We start from the raw sequence: 9,697 nt of genomic DNA on the forward strand, positions 1-9,697 counted from the left end.
GAGCAGGTGACCTTAGAACGCAGGGACAAACAGAGATCATTCCTACCTGACAGTTAGCCTGTTTCCACTAAGTTACAAGCAGTGGGGCAACAGAGCTCCTGGGCTTTTCACCATCCCAAACCTGGACCTCCAGCCCCCAATCAATTCTGGGAGCCACCTCCACCACCACACACACACACTCACATGCGTACACACATGCTTCCATTAAATTCCTCTGCTTTGGTTAGCTGGACTCAGTTTCTTTGGAAGAATTCAGAAGAACCTCACGTTTGTTCATGTCATTAATCTCCTTTGTGCCAGATACTGTCTGCCAGGTACTGGGGACAGAAAGAAATACGACAGGCCCTGGTCTTCAGGTAAGCAAGTCAGTGTGTCTTAGTTTGAGTTCACCCATTAGCAAACCTTGAGACAAGTATTCAAGTGCAAATCGTTTATGTAGGAAGTGGTCCTTGGAAGCACCGGGTCAGGGAGTAGAGAAGAAATAAGACAAGCCAGGGAAGAAGGCGTGGAAGTAACTTAGAGGGCACATCACGAAGCGAGCTGCCGCAGTGGCAGTTGGAGCCGGCCTGGCTGCAGCCTCCGGGAGACCGTGTAGAACAGGCCTCAAAGTTTCATTTCTCCACCAGCTGCCATCTCTAGAGGCTGTGGGCTCCCCGATACTTTCACTGCCCTGCGTGTGTGGAGACACGGCAGCCTGAACAGCCCTGAGGCAGAGGCACAGAATGGAGAATGCCAAGGGGCCATAGTTGGGCCACCATGTCCACAGCTGAGGAATGCAGTGAAGAGAGATTTCTTTGGGTTCCCTAAGAGAACGAGGACAGAGATGGTGAGCACCGGAAGAGAGCAGTCAGTTCCAGAGAGACAATGTCAGACTTGAGTGACGTCCTTCATGAAGGCCTTCCAAGCATGATGGGTTTTGACTGTGAACTTGTAGGTGTGGTAAAGGAAGGCCAGCTGGAAAGAAAACCAGCTGTTCTGTGGTCCCACCCCAGAAGGAGCCCAACTGCAGGCAGCCTGCTGGGCTCTAAGGGAGAGGCAAGAGCAAGGAGGCTGGTGAGTGGGGGCCCCCCCGAGGGCAGCAGCCTCTCACCAGCCTTCTGCTCCCATGGGCACCAGAGCCACCAGCTGAGTCTCTACCAGCTACCAGAAATGCGTTTTAAATCACTCAGTTTTATTGAGGGCCCAACCCCAGCTCTTCACACTGATTTTTTTTTTTTTTCAACTTTTTTATTTTAAGTGTGTTTTTCCAGGACCCATCGGCTCCAAGTCAAGTAGTTGTTTCAATCTAGTTGTGGAAGGCACAGCTCACACTGGCCCATGTGGGGATCAAACTGGCAATCCTGCTGTTGTGAGCATTACGCTCTAACCAACTGAACTAACCGGCCACCCCTTCACACTGATTCTTGACTCCTGGTGAGGAAGTGCACTGATGACCCACGTCAGGAAACAGCACTGGGAGGTGAAGGGTCTTGCCCAAGGTTTTGTGGCTTGAGCAAAGCCAGAGTAGGGTGTGAACCCAGGTAGCGTGGTTCGCAGGCCTGTGCTCCCAGCATTTCCAGAAGGATTATTTAAAAATACAGGGGAGGTCATGTTCCTGCTCTGTTAATACACAGAAGGCTGTTTGTTTGTTAAGTGACAAGTGACATAAAATGAAATTCGCGGAAGGCTGCTGGCTGCTTGGATGTCTGCAGAGGGCCTCACCCAGGAAGGTGAACTTGAAGGATGGCCAGGCATGGGTGGAGTGCAGGGACATGGTGAGGAGAAGTTTCCCTGGGCAGCAGGCTGTGGCACGGCCAGGTGGGAGGGGACAGGCACTGCTGCGCTGCAGGATGAGACGCGCCCTCCATCTGAAATGGCAGGGATCCCGATGTAGGAGTCACCCTGTCAGGCACCAATGAGCAAGAGGTTTGCAAAGGGTGAAGAAGACACTGTCCTTTCTCGCAAACAGAATCACAGTCCAGTGGAGGAGATCTAAAAGGCCACAACAAATGGTGGAGGGCGGTGACAGCTGCCAGGACAGGGTATGACAGAGGCCTGGAAGTGGAGGAGGACCCGGGAAGTGGGGAGGGCAATGCGGTCCGGATCCTTCTAAGGAAATGCCAGCCCTGCCTCCTCACCACCCCCCATACTCCTCTGTCTGCAGGCTCCTATCCACCCAGTGCCCAGGCTAGAGGCCTCCTTCTCCTCTGGGCCCCAGCCATCATGCCTGCCCACCCTTTATGCCTCGTCCTCTCTCCTTGCAGGGATCAGTAGGTTGCATTCACACATAATGTGCTACAGTTAGCGGGACAATGCCCCATCCCCACCACCCAGACTTCCACTGTCTTGGAGTTATGTTTGCACGAGGACGTGGAGTTTCAGGCAGTGCCGGCAGCGGTGCGTTCTCAGGGGGCCAGATGGGGTTTGGGTGCTCATAGTCTTGTGACAGATCTGAGGACAGCAATCCTCTTGGACACACACAGCCTGAGCCTTTGCAGCTTAGCCACGTCTGGGAAGCTTTGCGGCTCTTTGGGTACTGAGGTGATGCACCAGGTAAAGAGAGCTGCCCCTCACAGGGTGCTGTTCTGGAGGTGCTCTGAACCCCACAACTCAAGCCTTGTTCCATCTGATCTTGAGATACTCCAGGGTGGGCATAAGGCAAGGTCATTAAATTGAAGTTCTACTCGCTTCTGCTGCTGAGAGAGCTCTAGCCACAGACTAAGATGCCTTTTCTTTAACCCCCTCCGCAATCATTTGGGATGGGCGGGGGTTTGCAGGGGCTGCAGACAAGGGCCAGGTGGCAGAGGGTGGCCCTGCTGCAGGAAGGCTGCTCCTGGCTCCTTTGCATCCCAGCAGCCCCCCTGGCAGTTCAGGGACTGGGGCAGAAGCTGCTGTCTCCAGGGTGGAGAAGAGGGAGCTGGGGCAGCCAGGGTGGGCTTGTGTGCAGGGCTCAGGACAGCGTGTGCAACTGGAGCAGAAGCCTCTTCTAAAGAGTGTACATACATGGCTGTGGGGGCAGGGTCTTCTCCGAAAGGGAGATTTGGTCTGGGGCTTGCCAACAGCTATGAGTGACCGTGATATAGTGGGTATTAGGGGTGTTCTTGACGGGAGCTGAGAGTTGGGGGACAAACTGGGCCTTTGCTCCTTAAGTGAAGGGTCTCAGTGCTGGCCCTGACTAGTGTTTAACCCGAATGTGTGCTTGAGCGTGGGTGTGCAGGTCTGTCCGGCCCATCCAACCTGTGCTGCTTGCGCTGCCCTGCTCCACCCGTAGACTGGCTGCAGAAATTCTCCAAGGTCTGCCCCAACACCCCCAACCCGGCCTAACCAGCAATTCTTCCCTCACATCCACCACGACTTCGCATTCCAGGGCCCAGCCCATGCACAGGTGAGCACAGGCCACTGCCCTGAGGCTGGACTGGACAAAACTTGAGCCAGACGCATAGGGAGGCTCAGGCCCGGTGAGTGAAGGGAATGAGGACTCTTTCAGGCCAGTGTCCGGATGCAGGCTCTGCAGTTTCTGCCCCGCCCCACAGGCTTTAATACCTGTCCTAATCCCTTCTGTTAATGAGGCTGGCTGGGGGTGGGAGGAGGGACTAGTGAGCCCGGAGAGGCCCTGGGAGCTGCTCTGCCCGAATCCCATAGACCTTGGGAGGGGTGGGCTCTTGTTCTGGGCTCTGGAAACCAGGGTCACTCAGGAAGGCCATCAACCCAGGGACTGGGGCTCTGTGCCCTAGAGCTCCAAAGTGAGCTCATTGGGACAAAGAGTTTAGATCTGATTTGAAACTGTGTATCGATCATTTACTGATGTTAACCGGCTTCCCTGATTGCTAGACTAAGTTGATCTTGGGCGACTGGCACAGCTTGGGAGGGTGAAGAATGTGTGAACAAACCCACCATAGGCTGTTTACATTTCTATTGTCCTCTGTTTGTCTAAACCTCAGGAGGTTTCCTCTGCCACCCCCCACCTTGATTTGGGTCTCTGCTCCTGTTCAGAACTTGAATTTCACAAGTAGGTGTGAATTTCACCAATCTTCTATGTCTTACCTGGAAGTGGGGCAGTTCAGGCCTCAGCCCACATGCATTTAATGAACATCATTTGCACTGAGGGAGGCCCCGAGGGGCTGTCTCTAGGTCTCTGGGACCCGTCCTTAGCCGGTTTGCCATCTTGGTATCATTCAGGCAGCCCCTTGCTGTGCAGGGGTCCGAGGCTATGATAATTAAGGTCTTTTGAGGCTCTCAGCTGAAAGATTATGGGGCCCCACCCCAGCACAGATAATAGGATGTCTAACCACCTCTGGAGAGTTCTCCTGGCAACCACTTCGATTAATTTTTAAATAGCCTTTTTATTTTAGAACTTTTAGATTTACAGAAAAAGTGTGAAGATAACACAGCGCGTTTTCATATATCCCTGCACCCAGTTTCCCCTAGTATTAGTATATTAGCCTGGTACATTTTTTACAAGTAATGAACCAATATTAATACATTAGTATTAACTAAAGTCTATATATACTTTATGCAGATTTCCTGAGCTTTTTTTTTTTCCTGACCTAATATCCTTTTCTGTCCCAGGATCCCAATCCAGGACACCACACTACATTTGGTTGTCATGTCTCCTTACGTTCCTCCGGGCTGACAGTTTCTCAGCCTTGCCTTGTTTTTGATGAGCTTGACACTTTGAAAAAGGACCTGTCAGGTAGTTTATAGAATATCCTTCAATTGGGGGGACAGTGTTTCTTATGATTAGAAGGGGTTATGGGTTTTGGGGAGGAAGGTCACAGAGATAAAGTTCTTTGATTAATTTTTAATATAAAAATAAAATTAGTTGCAAAATTGTTTGTTTTTCTCTCCCAACCCTCCCTCCCTTCCTTCTTTCCTGCTTTTTCTCTTTTTCTTCCTCGGCACACCTGCTTTGCCTGTCCCAAGCACTTCTCCCATCTATCTGCTGGGTAGTGGAGCACTGGGTCAGGGCATCAGAGCTGAAGAGTAGAGGGGCAGGTCGCTCTGGACCGGAGAGGACCAGGGCAGGAGGGGGGCCAGTGTGGTGCAGCGGCTAAGATTATGGACTGGCGGGGTGGCCGGGTGGCTCAGTTGGTTAGAGAGCAAGCTCGGGGCAACAGGGCTGCCGGTTGGATTCCCACATGGGCCGTCGAGCTGCGCCCTCTGCAACTAGAATGAAGTCAATGAGCTGCCGCTCAGCTCCCGGGTGGCCAGATGGCTCAGTTGGTTGGAGTGCAGGCTCTCAACCACAAGGTTGCGGATTCGACTTCCGCAAGGGATAGTGGGCTGCGCCCCCTGCAACTAACAACTGGGCCTGGAGCTGAGCTGCGCTCTCCACAACTAAGATTGAAAGGACAACAACATGACTTGGAAAAGTCCTGGAAGTACACACAGTTCCCCAATAAAGTCCAGTTCTCCTTCCCCAGTAAAATCTTTAATAATAATAATAATAGACTTGCTGGGTTCAAGTGCCGGGAAGTCTTGCACTTTCTGCGTCTCTGTTAAGAGCACCCACCTATTTGGGGTTGTTGGGGGCACTAAGCGGCAGTGAGCGGCTAGAGAATAGCCTCACCAAAGGGGGTGCTTGAGGTGAGCCCTAAAGACAGGAATGGTGGGAGATAAGGCACAACACCCCCCCTTGCCACAAAGGCACTACAGCAGAGCAGCACTCTGGCCTGGCTCCTGGGCTGCAGGGAACATCGCTAATGACAGGGCGGCCTCCCTAGAACACCTACTAGCTCCCATCTGCTGGGCACGCACTCGCCAGGCTAGGTGCCTGGAAGGGGTCCTGTGAGGAGCTATTATTACAGCCCCTTTACGGAAGAGGAAGCGAAGGCCCCACCCACTGCACTGGCCTAAATCAATGTATTTTAAACCAAGGGTGTCATGGAAAAAGCCAGAAAGAGGTTTTCCTTCTCTAAAACCTTTCTCTTCTAGGGATTCCTGGACTTCCTTTAACAATTCTGAATAAAAGCGGATTCTGAATAAAAGCCGCACTAGCCCTTTGCCCTGGAGAGTTTCAATGAGGCGACTCCAGTCCGGATTTCTGAGCAGGAAGACCTGAGCCTGCCCCCTGCCAGCACTGTGTGACTTTGGGTGAGTCTCCTAACCTAAGTTTCCTTTTCTGCACTGGGGGTATGGGGGGGTGGGGCGGGAGACAAAGGCTATTGAATAGTTAATATGTACTGCTGATCAGCAGGACTCCTATTTAAATAGCATTTGCTGTTTTCCAACAAGCTTAATAGCAGAAGAACTAGAAACAATGCAAATAAATGTACAACAGCCAGTAGGTTTTCAAAAACTTTTGAGAATATTCACTAGGTGAAATAATAAGCAGCCACTGAAAATGATATTGACCGAAATGTACCATAGTATCCTGAAGTGGATCTTGGAACAGAAAAAGGATATTTGAAAAAACCGGGGAAACGGAATAAAGTCTGGAGTTCAACAAATAGTATTAACGTTAATTTCTTAGTTTTGGTAAATGAATGTTAACATAAAGGAAGCCAGGTGAAGGTTTATGGGGACTCTATGTATTATTTTTGTAATTTTTGTTTAAATCTAAAATTACTACAAAAAAACCTTAATGATATTCACAAGTTGTAGTAGAGGAAAGATAGGGCTAAAATGTTAAATGATAAAAGCAGAATTCAAAATTGTGTGACAGTATGATTACAACTATGCAAAAGTTTTTTTCATAGAAAAAGGAAAAGAAAACATGCAAATTTTCAACAGTCTATTTGGTTGACCATGAAACGGTGAGTAATTTAAATCCTATTTTTTTATGTTTTCCAATTTTTCCTTAATATGGGATCTCAACCACTCCAAACTCTTCAGAGGGTGCGAACGTCAGAAGGGGTTGGTTAATTTCAGCGGAAAAGGGCAGGATCACTCTCAAATGGCAGTGACAGTGTTGGGGATCAGGCCACCATAGCCCAGGTTACACACACTGGATGACACCTATAGGCTTGCCATCCACACCCACAGCCTGGACGATGCATATATCCAGCCCAGCCTCAAATCCTCGACTTTGTACTTGCTAGCTTGGGACCTTGGACAAGTTTCTTAAACTCTCTGCCCCTGAGTTTCCTCATCTATAAAATGGGGCTGCTAATAACTGTATCTTCCTTTTAGGGTAGTTATGAGGACTGAGTTACTATTAGAACTGAATGAGTTACTATTAGAACTGTCTGGCATGTAGTAAGCTCTATATATTTATTACAGAAAAAATACAGCTGGTGTCACCAGAATGAATTTAAACGTCCCTCTTGTCTCTTGCCCCAGACTCAAAGTCCTAAGGAGGAGGTGGAGGGAGCAGGAGAAGTGGATGTTGGTGAAGTCCCACCTGCCAGGGTCAGGAGAGTGTGAGCGTGCAGTGGGTGGTCCGGCTTCCGTGGGGGGAGGGCGCTGCCTCCTTGCAAGACCGCACAGAGGCCTGAGAAACCCGGGAGGGACCAGATACAGGGCTGGGAGGCAGAGATTTCATAGTAAGTGCTCAACGATGAATTGTTGAAGGAATGAAAATTCATGAATGAATGAACTGAATAGGAAACCAAAGCAAACACAACAACTACAACAACAAAGAACAGAGCTCATTTAAGGGGAGATCCCATGAAGAAGGAGGAGGGGGTTGGGAAAAGGAGACGAACAAGATCTTGAAGTGTCTTGGAGGTAGCAGCTCAGGTGATGATGGCATTCACCTCTGCCTCTACACCCTGTGGTCAGGTGGTCCTGGCCTGGAGGAGGGGGCAGAGGTGAATGGAAAGTTGCAGAGATGGACCTAGGGCACGTGACTGGTTACAATTGTAAAGTACTCTTTATCTGGCCATTTCTTTTTTTTTTTTGGTGGGGGGAGGAGTCGGGGTATGAAAGTGAAAAGTAGAGAGCCCAGGATGTCTGAAGTGGCATTGTTGGGCCAGAGGGAAGCTCTGAAGGATGTCACCTTTTGGCTACGTGACTTTGCTTTGTCACATGACTCAGCTCCTTCGGCTGGTAAAAGTACAAGAGTACAGGGAGAAGAGAGTTGGAAACTCAGCTGACCTTTCCCTGCAGCCTTCCGCCCCGCCCCCATCATTGCGTCTGGGTCTCCATGGAGGCTAGTTATCCAGCAGGAAGGACCCCAGGGTCCTCCAGAGACTTCTCTTCTTCCCTTCCCTCCTCCTCCTGCCAGCCCCCCCAAGATAGTTCTGGCACACGGTGCATGCCCCCAGGTGCTGGCTCACAGCACCTTACATCCTAGGAGCTCTCCCTTGGGGTTCCTTGACGTTCTTTGAGAATTTTGATCATCTCCCCAGCTATGTTACAAATTCTGGGGTGGGTTCGGGGAAAGCGGGGCAGGGACTGAGGAAGACTCCACAGGTGTAGCATAAAGGGAAAAGTGAGTCTGGGTTACGGGCCCCACGTGGGAAGAGTTTTGCTGCGAGGTCTTGTTTGATCTCACTCCAGCCAACGCACTTGACCATAATTTTGCCAGGTGGTAATTGCAGGGCTAGGATTCAAACCCTAGATTCTGACCTAGCACCATAACAAACTGGGGACAGCGTGCCCAGACTGGCCAGAATGGTCAAGTCGCTTGGCCACTCTGAGCTTGTTGGGGTGGGCACCGCTCAGTGGGTGGCAGTTGGTGAGAGTGGTGTATCACCCCGACAGGGCCCCAGGCTGGAGTGATGGGCAGATCTCCATGCCTGGTCTCCCTGCGTCACCCCCATGCAGGGGTGAGGCTCCTCTCCTTGGGCCCTGCTGCCCTCTGCTGGTCAAGGTCCAGGCGCCTGGCGAGCACCCAGAGGAGGTCAGGAGCTGGAGCTGGGAGTCCTGACTCGTTCTGTGTCCAAGTGCCCAGCTCTTGCTCTGCCACTCACTGCTTTTGGTCTCACGCTAGCTCTTTGAAACTGTTTCCTCATCTGTAAAGCGGGGATTTGTGAGGATTGAATGAGGTAGGATGTACAGAATGTCACCTGTAAAGCCTGGCCAGACAGGCCTCTGTGATGCTCTCCTGGTGGGCAGACAGGAGCAGGGTCCTAGAATAATCCTGTTGCAGATGCACGGGTGTGGTGGGCGAGCTTGGAGTCAGCTGTGTCATTCAGTGGGAAGCACCTCCCTGGTCCTCCCATCCCCAGCTCCCCTCCTGTTTATCTAATGGCAGGAGCAGGCTGCCGAGTGGATACTGGACACTCCCCTCCCCAACTGGTTGTGTCGACACTGGAGCTCCCACGGAGGATGGAGGATGGAGGTTTGGAAGGCAAAGACCACATCCTGCTCACCCCCCACCGCCGCCCCCCCGCCCTGCACTCAGCACTGGACCAGGCTTGATGTCGCCACTGCAAACATAAGCCCTGCAGGAATTCCAGCCCCATCCTCCTGGATCCCCTTGCAGGGTCCAGCCAGCCTTACACAGAGTCCGCTGCTTTATACTCCACGTCCACTCTGAGACTTCCCATCTTTGTCACCAGGAAGGTCTGCTGACTCCCTCCCTCCTCCTCCCAGGGCATGGTGACTCAGGGAAGAGAGAACCAACATCCATCAAACATGTCCATTCTTGCTTCTGCTTTGCAGATCCTTCAACAACCTTGCAGGGTAAACAGTGACCCTCATTTCATAGTTAATAACTCTAGTTGTTCACTGACTGAATAAGCACCAGTTGTATGAGTTTGTTCAATCCTCCTAACATTTCAGGAGGTAGGTCCTACTCATATCCTCATTTTCCAGATAAGGAAAAGGACAC

Source organism: Rhinolophus ferrumequinum, chromosome 11 (genome assembly GCF_004115265.2).
Source record: "Rhinolophus ferrumequinum isolate MPI-CBG mRhiFer1 chromosome 11, mRhiFer1_v1.p, whole genome shotgun sequence".
Classification (NCBI taxonomy): Eukaryota; Metazoa; Chordata; class Mammalia; order Chiroptera; family Rhinolophidae; genus Rhinolophus; species Rhinolophus ferrumequinum.